This window comes from Oratosquilla oratoria, chromosome 41 (genome assembly GCF_046742065.1).
Source record: "Oratosquilla oratoria isolate Oo_2021 chromosome 41, ASM4674206v1, whole genome shotgun sequence".
NCBI lineage: Eukaryota > Metazoa > Arthropoda > Malacostraca > Stomatopoda > Squillidae > Oratosquilla > Oratosquilla oratoria.
Genome location: NC_134817.1, coordinates 13,415,044 through 13,432,543, shown reverse-complemented (window position 1 = coordinate 13,432,543; position 17,500 = coordinate 13,415,044). Strand labels below are relative to the sequence as shown.

General features: G+C 51.3%; 1 protein-coding gene across 4 annotated transcripts in view; it reads left to right on the top strand.

Annotated features, from left to right (window-relative positions):
- The window catches only part of LOC143020984 (uncharacterized), a 224,326-nt gene that overhangs the window by 40,797 nt on the left and 166,029 nt on the right, over positions 1 to 17,500 (top strand). For 3 of the 4 annotated variants that reach the window (XM_076178045.1, XM_076178047.1, XM_076178043.1), the window contains one exon: positions 6,727 to 6,819. The exons of the other annotated variant lie outside the window; for it this stretch is intronic. The gene's annotated coding sequence lies outside the window, so the exon portion shown is untranslated. The remainder of the gene's footprint in view (positions 1 to 6,726; positions 6,820 to 17,500) is intronic. 4 annotated transcript variants of the gene reach the window in all.

Below are 17,500 nucleotides of genomic sequence, written 5' to 3'. Positions count from 1 at the left end.
TATGGGGTGCCGTCATAATGACGGCATGGACCATTGGATACCCTATAGATATAGGGATTCACCGAATATAATGAATAAGATAACACCAGAGAAATATCTCACCGAAACCAGTTGGCACGGAGGTGAGATTTTTGCCAGAAACCCCTTCATAACAAACATGAATAGTACAACCAAAATAAAACCGGGCGTTCCTGTTGGATCATCGTCTCCTAAATGTTGAACCGCATTGCCTTGTGTGCTTACGGGCAGTGTGCCACCGAATGTGAGTAAACACTGTCCGAGAAGATCCAAATCTTGGACATTAAACAATATGAAGAAAATGAAGATTTATTACTTACAACGTAAGAACTCTCTCCGAAGACCACAGGATGGAGAGTTTAATGGAAGAACTAGACAACATCAAATGGGACATCGTAGGACTGAGCGAAGTCCGAAGAGCGGAAGAAAAGCTGATGCAATTATAAGATGGTCATCACCTGTTCTATTATAGAGGTTAGGGCAAATAAAGATCTAGTGGAGTGGGATTATTAATAAACCGAGAGGTTGCTGGTAACGTAGTCAAGTTCAGTAGTTTATCAGACAGGGTAGCGTGGATTGTGATTAGGCTGTGTAAAAGGTACACTCTAAAAATAGTTCAGGTTTATGCACTAACTTCAGAGTTCAGACGATGAAATTGAATTCTATGATGATTTAAGTCAATGGATCAAGAAAAAAGTAAGTACATATTGGTGAAAAGCGACTTTAATGCTAAAGTGGGGACGATGGGAGACGAGTCGTGCATTGGGAAGTTTGGAGTAGGTGAAAGAAATGACAGAGGCGAGATGTTAGTAAGTTTTGCAGAGAACTACAACATGAGGATAATGAATACTTTGTTCCAAAAAGCGTGTAGGTCGTAAATGGACGTGGAGAAGTCCAAATTGAACAACAAAGAACGAAGTAGACTTCATATTAGGAGATGAGAGCAAGAGCGTTAGCAATGTTACGGTCATAGATAAACCCAACATAGGTAGTGACCATAGAATGGTAGGTTGCACAGTTAAATTCAATTTCAGAACTGGGGGAAATAAACTAGTTTTAAAAAAGGATTAGAGAAACAATACTCCAAAGCTACAAATGACCTAATTAAAAGAAGAAAGACTATGCAGATTAAAAGCGGGAGAAACGAAATAGAGTAGAACTAAAAAAGTCATCAACAAATGGCAGAGATCAGAGAAAATAAAGAGAAACATGAATGAAATAGAGGAAACTATTCGGAAAGGTAAAAGTTCTAAAGGGACCTAGCGCAGGTCTCAGATCTGCTTTAGGAAGACAGCAAATGATATGTTTGAAAGATAGGAATGGAGAAATCATTAAATGTAGAGACAGAATGGTAAAAAGAGTAGAATAATTTTACCAAGAGCTTTACTCGTCGAAGACCGTAGTTGAGTCAGTAAATTCATCTGTAGACACTAGTAGTGTACCAGAGATTACAAAAGAAGAATTAGAATTTGCTCTAAAAATATGAAACAAGGAAAAGCACCTGGGGAAGATGGTTTATTGATAGATCTGTTGAAAGACGCAGGGAAAGAAGTTCATATTAGGTTGGCTCAGTTGTACACCCAGTGCTTACGTCAAGAAAGCGTTCCTGAATCGTGGTGCAATGCTATAGTGATTTTGCTTAACCCATTCAACTCCGATGACAAGATGTCTTGTCATTTGGTCAAATAAAACAAAAAATCATAAAACACCAAAATGTTTGATCAAACACCAGAAAAATATGACGTCAGTCCTCGCTTCGCTGCGAGCGAAGCGAGGATTGACGTCATATTTTTCTGGTGTTTGATCAAACATTTTGGTGTTTTATGATTTTTTGTTTTATTTGACCAAATGACAAGACATCTTGTCATCGGAGTTTAGTGGGTTAATAAAAAAGGAGACCAGAAGGACCTTAATAACTATCGACCAGTTAGCTTGCTATCAAATGTAAATAAATTATTCTCCAATATCCTTACAAATAGACTAAGTCAAGTTTTAGATGGAAACCCACCGAGAGAACAGGCAGGCTTTAAGAGCGGATATTCGACTCTAGACCATTTGTAGGCGATGGACCAACTGATCGAGAAAACGACAGAATACAATATACCTTTTGGGTGTGCCACGCGGCTGAATTAAATCGCCTGGCGGTATCCAAAGGGAGTGGTTTATTCCGAATTAAGCAACATTTATTACGCCAAATTGGCGTTTTCTTTGGGTGAAAAAAAAGGAGAAGTATAGGTGCAAGGACATAAAAACAGGCCATATGGCGGGATTTCCATAAAAGAAAAAGCCAACATTTGGCTATACTTCTCCTAACCTAACCCAACCAATGGCGAAACTATCGCCTTTTGGACCTTTTTAGGTCACGACTGGCGGTCGAAAGAGGGATTAGGTCATGCGTCATCAGCCTGGGTCATGCGGTGATTCATTGCAACGTGGTCTGCAATCGTTGCACATCAAGCTTTCCATCCTGACTGATGTTTGTGGCCTCGGACTGTGTCTATTATAGCTATAAATTATATACACAGACCGAGATTCTAGTGTACTGAGTTACACGCTGGAATATACATTGTTTTGGCGTGAAATACAGCGGGGATAGTGTATTATAAATCTGTATGGCGAAAAGGAAACTCAAGCGCGCGCGCGCACACACACACACACACACACACACACACACACACACACACACACACACACCGACTCGGTGGTACAGTTGGTAGAGCGCTGAACTGGGAAGCAGAAGTGCTCCCAGTAGCCAGTTCGAATCCTGCCCAGGGCCGAAATTATTTCGGTATCGCTGTGCCTCGGGTCGTTACTCTGACTCTCGTGGGCGGGGAGTTGGGGGTGTGTGTGTGCAAGGTCATAGCATTACCCATAGATCGGACCTACGAGCTCTGAGCTCTCTTCCAGGAGGGAAATAGCTGTCGATCACGAGTCCAACACGTGATCCAAAGACCAAGTGAATACACACATTCACAAAAGATTACAAAGGCGGAGCATGCCGACAGGAGACCGTTTGGTCCATAACTAGGCGGGATGCGCACACATATTACACGCACACACACACACACACACACACAAACACACACACACACACACACACACACACACACACATATAATACACTCATGTGTACTTACGAAGGAACCAATAAAATACGTACACACGTACACATGTTTACTCTAATTTGAATGAAATTGTCTGGTGCTAACCAGAATAAAGTATCTAAAGTTCGCCACGGCAGCGAATGGCTGGCGACATCTTAAAGGTCTCTGGAAGGAACAGATGTCCAAAGTCAAGCAATTCTTCTTCTTCTTCTTCACCTTCTTCTTTCTTCTTCTTCTTCACCTTCTTCTTCTTTTTCACCTTCTTCTTCTTTTTCTTCTTCACCTTTTTCTTCTTCACCTTTTTCTTCATCTTCTTCACCTTCTTCTTCACCTTCCTCCTCCTCTTCTTCTTCTTCTTCTTCTTCTTCTTCTTCTTCTTCTTCTTCACCTCCCCCTCCTCCTCCTCCTCTCGGGTGGACCGTACCAAGTTTGGTCAAGATCTGTTGAAAAATGTCACCGTTGTTGCTAAACAAACTTTAAAATTTACATAAAATATATAAGTATTGTGTGTGTGTGTACGACACGTAAATACATTACCTCTATCAGATGACAAGTTGTTACCCCTCCTTCATCTCGCGAAACCCGTTTTCACAAGATAAGGGTTGTTAAGGGGTGAACTTCCTTAAATTTAAACTCGTTCCGATAAGTATAATCCGCCTCTTACCTTAAGAGCAGATTCGTGACGTCACGGGGTCACGTGATAGTGGGTGCTTGCTTCCTTAACAGCTCCTGTCGTAGTGTCAACAGCGAATGTATCAAAGCTGTTCATGTACACACGTGTGTGTGTGTGTGTGTGTGTGTGTGTGTGTGTACACATATGCAATCAAGATGGACAGGGGTGGCCAGCTGTTGGTAGTTTGTGTGGAATAGAAAGAGAGAGAGAGGGAGAGAGAGAAAGAGAGATAGATAAACAGACAGCAGTATATGACCACACGCCAACATAGGCCATTCCATCTTTGCTCACAGGGCAGTGGTGACGTCACGGTGACGTCATAGGACTACGTCATGCTGTGTCTGCCCGTGGGTTGGTTGCATGCCGTCTAAGAAAATGAAGAGAAGGAGGAAGAAGAAGAGGAGGAGGAGGAAAAAGAAGAGGAGGAGGAAGAGGAAAAAGAGGAGGGATTAAGGTCGTTTTTCCCGCATCGATGTACACAAATCTCACTCTTATCGCCTTTCCCGTGATGGTGCCTCCCTTTGTATATTTTCTTCTGCCCGCCAGTTGATTTTGTCCAGTTGAAGTTGAATCCCAAGTTAAGTTTAATCTTAACCTGAGTCTTGGTCTGGAAGGGGGTTAAGATAATATCTGTTAATTCCTTCACTTATTTGGCATAAACTCGATTTTTTTCCCGACGGATCTCGACCCAACTTGGCTCAGAGGTCCACATGCACCCGAGAAAAAAAAAAAAAAAAAAAATCTGGTTGGCACGAAATTTGAATAAAATCGCCTGGCGGCAGCTAGATGGAAAGGCACAGTACCCCCAGGTACGGAAGGGTTAATGTATGTGTGTGTGTGTCTTGGCGTTAGTGACTTCCCTTGTTTGTGGCACTTCGGGGGTGGGAGGGAGTGGGGGTGGAGGGGGAGGTGGTCCTCCTCGGCCATTTGAAGGACCACGTGTGTGTGTCGCACTTGAGTGGAGCAGGTGCGCCCACTCGTCCTTCTTCTCTTCTTCCTCCTCCTCCTCCTCGTTCTCCTCTTTTCCTTTAACCTTATCCTCTCCCTTCTCATTGTCCGTCTCCTCCTCCTCCTCCTCCTCCTCCTCCTCCTCCTCTTCCTCATTTTCCTCTCCTCTTCCTCATTTTCCTCTCCTTCTCCTCATTCTTCTATTCGTTCTCTTACTCCTATCTCACATTCTTCTCCCTCTCGTCCTCGTCTTCCTCCTCCTCCTCTTCTCTTCCTCCTTTTCCTCTCCCTTCTCATTCTCATTCTTCTACTCCTCTTCCACTTCCTCCTCTTCCTCTTCTCTTCCTCTTCTCTTCCTCTCCCATCTCATTCTCATTCTTCTACTCCTCTTCCTCTTATCCTTTCTCCTCCTCCTCTTCCTCTTCTTCTCCTTCCTCCTCCTCCACTTCTCTTCCTCCGTTTTCTCCCTTCTCATTCTCATTCTTCTACTCCTCTTCCACTTCCTCCTCTTCCTCTTTTCTTCCTCCTTTTCCCCCTTCCTCCTTTTCCCCCTTCCTCCTTTTCCCCCTTCTCGTTCTCATTCTTCTACTCCTCTTCCTCTTCTTCTTCCTCCTCCTCCTCTTCTCTTCCTCCGTTTCCTCCTTTACCTCTCCCTTCTCATTCTTCTAATCCTCTTCCTCTTCTCCTTCCTCCTCCTCTTCCTCTTTGCAGCAACATCACCGTCATCGTCATATATAGTGACATCAGAATTATTTGCAATGAAGGGCGAATTTTTAATAAAATTACAATAAATTATTGCAAACTAATTTCATTATAATCGTCATTACTATTCTAGTTACTAGTAATGTGGCTGTTGTCGGGACTGGGCTAGTAATTGTCATTATTAGATGATTGTTATAGTAATTATTGCTTGTCATTTGATTTTTACTCCTATTTTGTAACGAGTAATGTCATAGGTGGAAGAATTTTTATGTAATTTATTTGTTATTATTCTGTTATTGTTATTTTTGGTATTTTTTATTAGTTGTAATTGTTACTTTTATTATTGTTATTTGTTGGTATTTTTATTAGTAGCAATTGTTACTATTATTACAATAATTGGTATTTTTATTTGTAATTGTTACTAATGAAAATACCAATAATAACAATAATGATAATAGCAATGATAATAGTAACAATTGCAACTAATAAAAATACCGGTATTAGTAACGATGATAATAATAGTAGTAATTATTACTATTATTATTATTATGACTAATATCGGTATTTTTATTAGTTGTAATTGTTACTATTATTATTGCTATCATTATCATCACTGTTATTACTATGATCATTATTATTGTTATTATTATTATTGCTGAATCTTTTTCGTCGTGTAGCGAATCCGCAGTAGTGGAGAAATATGACGCCATTGGAGGTGGAAAGGGCACCTTGAGTGTGTAAGGATTCCTCCCCGTCCTTACCCGGTGCCTGGGAAGGCCCCTGACGAAAGGGGGGGCCCTTCCCCCATTCCCTCCCTGCTAAGGCCTCTTTGCCAACTCTTCCGCTGTGTATATCTCTCTTCTCTCTCCTCCCCGTCTCTCTCTTTCTCTATTGTCTTTTTTTTTTTTTTTTTTTTTACATTAAGGCGGGCGGGGGGCGGGGAGCCCTTCAGCAGACTCGGAGCGTTTTGCACTGATGGCTTCTCGTAAAAATGGATGAAAGGGGAAAATAATGAAATAAAACGAAACAAAATATTGCTGCACGTTATCATTTTCTGCGAAAGGGTTAGCAGAATAATGAATAAATGATCTCAATCAATGAATAAATAAATCTTTAAAACAATAATAAGAGAATAGAAATGTATAAATATGTAATGCACCTCATTAAATAAATTAAATAAAAAATAAAATGAAAAGGAATTATTAAAAAAGATTTTAGATTTTGCAATTAAAAACTTCCAAAATTTATCCAAAATTGACTCGACATTCTTTTGTTTTTCAGATCAAGGCGAGTTCATGTTGGCAATCGATGTTGTCAGACGTTGGCAGTTGTCATTCCCGTAGTCCCACCAGTGTTCTGACAACCTCAAGTTCTGTGAGTACCATTTGTTGGCAGACGGAAAAAAAACGACCCCAATGATTATATTACCAACGGAACATTGTTGGCAGACTTTGTTGTCAGTATGTTGATAATAGTGACAACACCATAAGCACCATACTCGTTTAGTAATTTTTTTCTCACAGTATATAAATGTTGTCAGTAGATTAACTAACCCCGTTGTTCTAACATTAACTTGATTAAATTGTATAATGAAATACGTCTTGATAATGGTAAGGGTCAGTTGGCGTAGCCTTAGTATATGAATTTGGCCTTTATAGACAAAATCTTCCAGTCACTATCGACCTTTGCCTCCTTGGGTCAGTCTGACCTTTGGGACAAAACTGTGCCTTGGGAGGAGGGGTTGAGGTGGGCCAGTGTCTAGCGCGCTGGGACCAGAGTTTGAGACCTTGGGGGGGTTGCCTATCAACGCTAGATGGTTCAATACGATGCGTGATTTTGTGGTCTCGATGTGCTCTATCTTTATTATTATTGTCATTGTTGTCATTATTATTATTATTATTATTATTATTTTGTTATTATTTTGTTATTATTTTGTTATTATTATTATTATTATACAAATATAGTGTATTTCGGGTTTCGTAAAAATTAGACACTAATTAGTTTCCTAACCACGTGTTAGTTGTCAAACTAAATATTTCGGAAATATAACCATCAATTGTTTTGTTACCACTGACCACACTAAGACGAGAGTTGGGTGTTAGTTTAGTGGTGGTGGGGTGGAATGAAGGGTTCGAGTCCTGCAACACGTGATGGTAGTAAGTTATAGCACGGTCTAGTAAACCCGAGGAAGGCTGCCTTGCCTAGCCACCACTTAGAACGCAGTATTGGCTTGAAAATTTGGCCCATGTATCTGTGTGCGCATATTTTTCATGTTGTATGCCACTAGAAAATGTATTTACTTTGTCCCCCTATCGCTCTCCCTCGCCCCTCTCTCCCTCGCCCCTCTCTCCCTCGCCCCTCTCTCCCTCGCCCCTCTCTCCCTCGCCCCTCCCTCTGTCTCATTCCTCCCTCTTTCACACCCTTGCCTCTTTCACACCCCTGCCTCTTTCACACCCCTGCCTCTTTCACACCCCTCCCTCATTCACACCCCTCCCTCATTCACACCTCTCCCTCATTCACACCTCTCCCTCATTCACACCTCTCCCTCATTCACACCCCTCCCTCATTCACACCCCTCCCTCATTCACACCCCTCCCTCATTCACACCCCTCCCTCATTCACACCCCTCCCTCATTCACACCCCTCCCTCATTCACACCCCTCCCTCATTCACACCCCTCCCTCATTCACACCCCTCCCTCATTCACACCCCTCCCTCATTCACACCCCTCCCTCATTCACACCCCTCCCTCATTCACACCCCTCCCTCACACACACCCCTCCCTCACACACACCCCTCCCTCACACACACCCCTCCCTCACACACACCCCTCTCTCACACACACCCCACCCCACACACACACACACACACCCCTCTCACACACACACACCCCCCCTCTCACACACACCACACCCCTCTCTCACCACACACACACCCCTCCCTCACACACACCCCTCCCTCACACACACCCCCCCTCTCACACACACACCCCTCCCTCACACACACCCCTCCCTCACACACACCCCTCTCTCACACACACCCCTCTCTCACACACACCCCTCTCTCACACACACACACCCCTCTCTCACACACACACACCCCTCTCTCACACACACACACACCCCTCTCTCACACACACACACCCCTCTCTCACACACACACCCCTCTCACACACACACACCCCTCTCACACACACACACCCCTCTCACACACACACACACCCTTACCTCTCCACACACACACACACCCACTCTCCCACACACACACCCACTCTCCCACACACACACACCCCTCTCTCACACCCACACACCCACTCACACACACACACCCCTCTCACTCACCCCACACACACCCCTCTCTCACCACACACCACACCCACACACACCCCTCGCTCTCACACACACACACCCCTCTCACACACCCCTCACACCCCTCTCACTCACACCTCACACCCCTCTCACTCACACCTCACACCCCTCTCACTCACACCTCACACCCCTCTCACTCACACCTCACACCCCTCTCACTCACACCTCACACCCCTCTCACTCACACCTCACACCCCTCTCACCACACACACGCCCCTCGCTCTCACACACACACCCCTCGCTCTCACACACACACACCCCTCGCTCTCACACACACGCCCCCTCGCTCTCACACACACACCCCTCGCTCTCACACACACACCCCTCGCTCTCACACACACACCCCTCGCTCTCACACACACACCCCTCTCTCTCTCACACACCCCTCTATCTCTCACACACACACCCCACTCTCTCACACACACACCCCTCTCTCACACACACACACCCCTCTCACACACACACACCCCTCTCACACACACACACCCCTCTCACACACACACACCCCTCTCACACACACACACCCCTCTCACACACACACACCCCTCTCACACACACACACCCCTCTCACACACACACACCCCTCTCACACACACCTCTCACACACACACACGCCCCTCTCTCTCTCACACACGCCCCTCTCTCTCTCACACACGCCCCTCTCTCTCTCACACACGCCCCTCTCTCTCTCACACACGCCCCTCTCTCTCTCACACACGCCCCTCTCTCTCTCACACACGCCCCTCTCTCTCTCACACACGCCCCTCTCTCGCTCACACACGCCCCTCTCTCTCACACACGCCCCTCTCTCTCTCACACACGCCCCTCTCTCTCACACACGCCCCACACTCTCTCACACACACCCACTCTCTCTCACACACACCCCCTCTCTCTCACACACCCCCCACGCTCTCACCCACACGCCCCTCTCTCTCACACACACGCCCCCCTCTCTCTCTCACACACGCCCCTCTCTCTCTCACACACGCCCCTCTCTCTCTCACACACGCCCCTCTCTCTCACACACACGCCCCTCTCTCTCACACACACGCCCCCCCTCTCTCACACTCACCCCATCTCTCTCTCACACTCACCCCATCTCTCTCTCTCACACACGCCCCTCTCTCTCTCACACACGCCCCTCTCTCTCTCTCACACGCCCCTCTCTCTCTCACACACGCCCCTCTCTCTCTCACACACGCCCCTCTCTCTCTCACACACGCCCCTCTCTCTCTCACACACGCCCCTCACTCTCACACACACGCCACTCTCTCTCACACGCGCCCTCTCTCTCACACACGCGCCCCTCTCTCTCTCACACGCGCCCCTCTCTCTCACACGCGCCCCTCTCTCTCACACGCGCCCCTCTCTCTCACACCCCCGCGCCCCTCTCTCTCTCACACGCGCCCCTCTCTCTCTCACACGCGCCCCTCTCTCTCTCACACGCGCCCCTCTCTCTCTCACACGCGCCCCTCTCTCTCTCACACGCGCCCCTCTCTCTCTCACACGCGCCCCTCTCTCTCTCACACGCGCCCCTCTCACACACGCCCCTCTCACACACGCCCCTCTCACACACGCCCCTCTCACACACGCCCCTCTCACACACGCCCCCTCTCACACACGCCCCCTCTCACACACGCCCCTCTCACACACGCCCCCCTCTCTCACACACGCCCCCCTCTCTCAGACGCGCCCCACTCTCACACACGCGCCCCTCTCTCTCACACACTCCCCCTCTCTCACACACGCCCCCTCTCTCTCACACACACGCCCCCTCTCTCACACACACACGCCCCCCTCTCCTCACACACGCCCCCCTCTCTCTCACACACACGCCCCTCTCTCACACACACACGCCCCTCTCTCACACACACACGCCCCTCTCTCTCACACACACACCCCTCTCTCTCACACACACCCACCCCTCTCTCACACACACACACGCCCCTCTCTCTCTCACACACGCCCCTCTCTCTCTCACACACGCCCCTCTCTCTCTCACACACGCCCCTCTCTCTCTCACACACGCCCCTCTCTCTCTCACACACGCCCCTCTCTCTCTCACACACGCCCCTCTCTCTCTCACACACGCCCCTCTCTCTCTCACACACGCCCCTCTCTCTCTCACACACGCCCCTCTCTCTCACACACGCCCCTCTCTCTCTCACACACGCCCCTCTCTCTCTCACACGCGCCCCTCTCTCTCTCACACGCGCCCCTCTCTCTCACACACACGCCCCTCTCTCTCACACACGCCCCTCTCTCTCACACACGCCCCTCTCTCTCACACACGCCCCTCTCTCTCACACACGCCCCTCTCTCTCACACACGCCCCTCTCTCTCACACACGCCCCTCTCTCTCACACACGCCCCTCTCTCTCACACACGCCCCTCTCTCTCTCACACACGCCCCTCTCTCTCTCACACACGCCCCTCTCTCTCTCACACACGCCCCTCTCTCTCTCACACACGCCCCTCTCTCTCTCACACACGCCCCTCTCTCTCACACACGCCCCTCTCTCTCACACACGCCCCTCTCTCTCACACACGCCCCTCTCTCTCTCACACACGCCCCTCTCTCTCTCACACACGCCCCTCTCTCTCTCACACACGCCCCTCTCTCTCTCACACACGCCCCTCTCTCTCACACTCTCCCCCTCTCTCTCACACACGCACCCGCTCTCTCTCACACACGCACCTCTCTCTCACACACGCACCTCTCTCTCACACACGCACCTCTCTCACACACGCACCCCCCGCTCTCACACACGACCCCCTCTCTCACACACGCCCCCCTCTCTCACACACGCACCTCTCTCTCACACACGCACCTCTCTCTCACACACGCACCTCTCTCTCACACACGCACCTCTCTCTCACACACGCACCTCTCTCTCACACACGCACCTCTCTCTCACACACGCACCTCTCTCACAGCCCTCTCTCCCCTCTCTCTCACACACGCCCCCCTCTCTCTCACACACGCGCCCCTCTCTCACACACGCGCCCCTCTCTCACACTCGCGCCCTCTCTCACACACACGCCCCCTCTCTCACACACGCCCCCTCTCTCACACACGCCCCCTCTCTCACACACGCCCCCCTCTCTCACACACGCGCCCCTCTCTCACACACGCGCCCCTCTCTCACACACGCGCCCCTCTCTCACACACGCGCCCCTCTCTCACACACGCGCCCCTCTCTCACACACGCGCCCCTCTCTCACACACGCGCCCCTCTCTCACACACGCACCTCTCTCTCACACACGCACCTCTCTCTCACACACGCACCTCTCTCACACACGCACCTCTCTCACACACGCACCTCTGTCTCTCACGCACACCTCCCTCTCTCACGCACCCTCTCTCGCTCACGCCCTCTCTCACACACGCTCTCTCCCCTTCTCACCCTCTCTCACCCTCTCTCTCACACACGCACCCCCTCTCTCACGCCACGCATCCCTCTCTCTCACACGCGCCCCTCTCTCTCACACGCGCCCCTCTCTCACCCCTCTCACCCCTCTCTCACCCCCTCTCACCCCTCTCTCTCACCCCCCTCTCTCACACAGCACCCTCTCACCCCCCTCTCACACGCACCCCTCTCTCTCTCATCCCCCTCTCTCCTCTCTCACTCTCACGCCCTCTCTCACACACGCACCCCCTCTCTCACGCCTCTCTCCACTCTCGCACCCTCTCACACACTCTCTCACACGCACCCTCTCTCACGCTCCTCACTCTCTCACGCTCCTCTCTCTCTCTCACGCTCCTCACTCTCTCTCACGCTCCTCTCTCTCTCTCACGCTCCTCACTCTCTTTCTCACGCTCCTCTCTCTCTCACGCTCCTCTCTCTCTCTCTCACGCCCTCTCTCTCTCTCTCACACCCCTCTCTCTCTCACTCCCCCTCTCTCTCTCTCACGCCCCTCTCTCTCTCACACACCCCTCTCTCTCTCTCACACACCTACCTCTCTCTCTCACACGCCCTCTCTCCTCTCTCACCCCTCTCTCTCTCTCACGCCCTCTCCCTCTCTCTCTCTCTCACGCCCCTCTCTCTCTCTCTCTCATCCCCTCTCTCTCGCCTCTCCTCTCTCTCACGCCCCTCTCTCTCTCTCACACGCCCCTCTCTCTCATCCCACGCCCTCTCTCTCTCTCACACGCCCCTCTCTCTCTCTCCCTCTCTCTCATGCCTCTCTCTCTCACTCCCCTCTCTCTCTCTCACACCCCTCTCTCTCTCCCCTCTCTCTCTCTCTCACACCTCTCTCTCTCTCACACCCCCCTCTCTCTCTCTCACCTTCCTCTCTCTCTCCTCCTCTCTCTCACCCCCTCTCTCTCTCTCTCTCACACGCCCCTCTCTCTCACACGCCCCTCTCTCTCTCTCACACGCCCCTCTCTCTCTCTCACACGCCCCTCTCTCTCTCTCACACGCCCCTCTCTCTCATTCCTCTCTCTCTCTCTCTCACACCCTCTCTCTCACGCCTCTCACACCCCTCTCTCACACGCCTCTCTCTCACGCCCCTCTCTCCCCCTCTCTCACACCCTCATCCCCTCTCTCACTCTCACACACCCCTCTCTCTCTCTCTCAGCCCTCTCTCTCTCTCACTCCCCTCCCTCTCTCTCACTCTCACTCCCCTCTCTCTCTCTCACACCCCTCTCTCTCTCTCACCCCTCTCTCTCTCTCACACGCCCCTCTCTCTCTCCCCCCTCTCACCCCCCTCTCTCTCTCTCCCCCCTCTCTCACACGCCCCTCTCTCACTCTCACTCACGCCTCTCTCTCCTCTCACACGCCCTCTCTCTCTCTCTCACCTCACGCTCTCTCTCCCCCCTCTCTCCTCACGCCCCTCTCTCTCTCTCACACGCCCTCTCTCTCTCCCCTCTCACGCCTCTCACCCCTCCCCTCTCTCTCTCACACGCCCCTCTCTCTCTCTCACCCCTCCCTCTCCTCTCATCCCCCTCCTCTCTCACCTCACACGCCCCTCTCTCTCTCACACGCGCCCCTCTCTCTCTCACACGCGCCCCTCTCTCTCTCACACGCCCTCTCCCTCTCTCTCTCACGCCCTCTCTCTCTCTCACGCCTCTCTCCCCAGTCTCCCTCTCTCCCCCCTCTCTCACGCCCTCTCCCTCTCACGCCCCCTCTCTCACGCCCTCTCTCTCACACGCCTCTCACCTCTCTCTCTCACACGCCTCTCATCTCTCTCACTCACGCCCTCACCCTCTCTCACCTCTCTCTCTCAGCCCTCTCATCCCGCACCTCTCTCTCTCACACGCCCCTCTCTCTCACACGCCCTCTCTCACGCCTCTCACACACCCTCTCTCACCCTCTCACACGCCGCTCTCTCACACCCTCTCTCACCCCTCTCTCACCCCTCTCTCCTCACACCCCCCCTCTCACCCCTCTCACAGCCCTCTCTCAGCCCTCTCTCACCCACGCCTCATCCCCTCCTCTTTCACCCCCTCTCTTCAGCCCCTCTCTCACCCCCTCTCTCTCAGCCCCCTCTCTTTCATCCCCTCTCTTTCACCCCCTCTCACCCCTCTCTCACCCTCTCTCACCCCTCTCTCACCCCTCTCTCCTCTCTCTCTCTCACCACTCTTATTCTCCTCTCTCCTCTCTCACCCCTCTCTCACCCCTCTCATTCTCCTCTCTCTCACCCCTCTCTTTCTCTCACCCCTCTCATTCTCCTCTCTCTCACCCCTCTCAATCTCCACTCTCTCCCCACTCCTCATCCTCTCTCTCACCCCGCTCATCCTCCTCTCTCATTCTCCTCTCTCCTCTCACCCTCTCTCACACCCCTCTCTCTCACCCCCGCCCCCCTCTTTCACCCCGCCTCCCTCACCCCTCTCTCTCACCCCTCTCATCCTCCTTCACTCTCACGCCTCTCACGCCTCTCTCTCACCCCTCTCTCACCCCTCTCTCTCACCCCTCTCTCACGCCTCTCTCTCACCCCTCTCTCACCCCTCTCTCTCACCCCTCTCCTCTCACGCCCCTCTCATCCCTCTCTCTCACGCCTCTCATCCCTCTCTCTCACGCCTCTCATCCCTCTCTCTCACGCCTCTCACCCCTCTCTCTCACCCCTCTCATTCTCCTCTCTCTCTCACCCCTCTCATTCTCCTCTCTCTCTCACCCCTCTCATTCTCCTCTCTCTCTCACCCCTCTCATTCTCCTCTCTCTCTCACCCCTCTCATTCTCCTCTCTCTCTCACCCCTCTCATTCTCCTCTCTCTCTCACCCCTCTCATTCTCCTCTCTCTCTCACCCCTCTCTCTCTCACCCCTCTCATTCTCATCTCTCTCTCACCCCTCTCACGCCTCTCATCCCTCTCTCTCACGCCTCTCATCCCTCTCTCATCCCTCTCACACCCTCTCATCTCCTCTCTCTCTCACGCCTCTCATCTCTCTCTCACGCCTCTCATCCCTCTCATCTCACGCTCTCACCCATCTCTCTCTCACCCCTCTCATTCTCATCTCTCTCATTCTCATCTCTCTCTCACCCCTCTCATTCTCATCTCTCTCTCACCCCTCTCATTCTCATCTCTCTCTCACCCCTCTCATTCTCCTCTCTCTCACCCCTCTCATTCTCCTCTCTCACGCCTCTCATCCCTCTCTCTCACGCCTCTCATCCCTCTCTCTCACGCCTCTCATCCCTCTCTCTCACGCCTCTCATCCCTCTCTCTCACGCCTCTCATCCCTCTCTCATCCTTCTCTCTCTCGCCTCTCATCTCTCTCTCTCACGCCTCTCATCTCTCTCTCACGCCTCTCATCCCTCTCTCTCACGCCTCTCATCCCTCTCACGCCTCTCATCCCTCTCTCACGCCTCTCATCCTTCTCTCTCACGCCTCTCATCCCTCTCTCATCCCTCTCTCATCCTTCTCTCTCACGCCTCTCATCCCTCTCTCATCCTTCTCTCTCACGCCTCTCTCTCACCCCTCTCTCACGCCTCTCTCTCACCCCTCTCTCACGCCTCTCTCTCACCCCTCTCATCCCTCTCAACGCCTCTCATCTCCTCTCTCTCTCACGCCGCTCTCTCTCTCACGCCTCTCATCCCTCTCTCTCACGCCTCTCATCCCTCTCTCTCACGCCTCTCATCCCTCTCTCTCACGCCTCTCATCCCTCTCTCTCACGCCTCTCATCCCTCTCTCTCACGCCTCTCATCCCTCTCTCTCACGCCTCTCATCCCTCTCTCTCACGCCTCTCATTCTCATCTCTCTCTCCCTCTCATCCCTCTCATCCCTCTCTCTCTCTCCCTCTCATCCCTCTCTCTCTCCCTCTCATCCCTCTCTCTCTCCCTCTCATCCCTCTCTCTCTCCCTCTCATCCCTCTCTCTCTCCCTCTCATCCCTCTCTCTCTCCCTCTCATCCCTCTCTCTCTCCCTCTCATCCCTCTCTCTCTCCCTCTCTCACTCTCCTCTCTCTCACGCCTCTCATCCTCTCACCCTCTCCCTCTCATCCCTCTCCTCTCTTCCCTCTCTCATCCCTCTCACACACCCCACTCATCCCTCTCTCATCCTTCTCTCTCACGCCTCTCATCCCTCTCTCATCCTTCTCTCTCACGCCTCTCATCCCTCTCTCATCCTTCTCTCATCCTTCTCTCTCACGCCTCTCATCCCTCTCTCATCCCTCTCTCATCCTTCTCTCTCACGCCTCTCATCCCTCTCATCTCACTCTCATTCTCATCTCTCTCATTCTCACCCCTCTCACCCCTCTCTCTCCCCCCTCTCATCCCCCTCACTCACGCCTCTCATCCCTCTCTCATCCTTCTCTCTCTCGCCTCTCATCTCTCTCTCTCACGCCTCTCATCCCTCTCTCCTCATCCTTCTCTCTCACGCCTCTCAGCCTCATCCTTCTCTCTCACTCCTCTCATCCCTCTCTCACGCCTCTCATCCTCTCATCCCTCTCTCGCTCTCACGCCTCTCATCCCCTCTCTCTCCACTCATCTCTCTCATTCTCATCTCTCTCATTCTCATCTCTCTCATTCTCATCCCTCTTTCTCATTCTCATCCCTCTTTCTCATTCTCATCCCTCTTTCTCATTCTCATCCCTCTTTCTCATTCTCATCCCTCTCTCATCCTTCTCTCTCACGCCTCTCAACCCTCTTTCTCACGCCTCCATCTTTCCTCACACGCCTCTTTCTCATCCTCTCATCCCCTTTCTCCTCTCATCCCTCTCTCTCATCCCTCTTCTCACGCCTCTCATCCCTCTTCTCTCATCCCTCTCTCCATTCTCATCTCTCTCATTCTCACCCCTCTCATTCTCATCCCCTCATCCCGCCTCTCCATCTCATCCCGCCTCTCTCCTCCCGCCTCTCATCTCATCACGCCTCTCATCCCTCTTTCTCATTCTCATCCCTCTTTCTCATCCCTCTTTCTCATTCTCATCCCTCTTTCTCATCCCTCTTTCTCATTCTCATCCCTCTTTCTCATCCCTCTTTCTCATTCTCATCCCTCTTTCTCATCCCTCTTTCTCATTCTCATCCCTCTTTCTCATCCCTTTCTCTCATCCCTCTCACCCCTCTTATTCTCATCCCTCTTTCTCCCTCTCTCCCCTCTCCGTCTCATCCTTTCTTTCTCTTCCTCTCACTTTTTTCTATCTCTCTCGGGCGTGACCCGTTGTGACCTTTCTTGACCCTTGATATAAATTTGACCTTTTGCACAAGCACCGTACCATATCGTACCGTGCAGTACCGTGCCTGCCTCTTCCGTT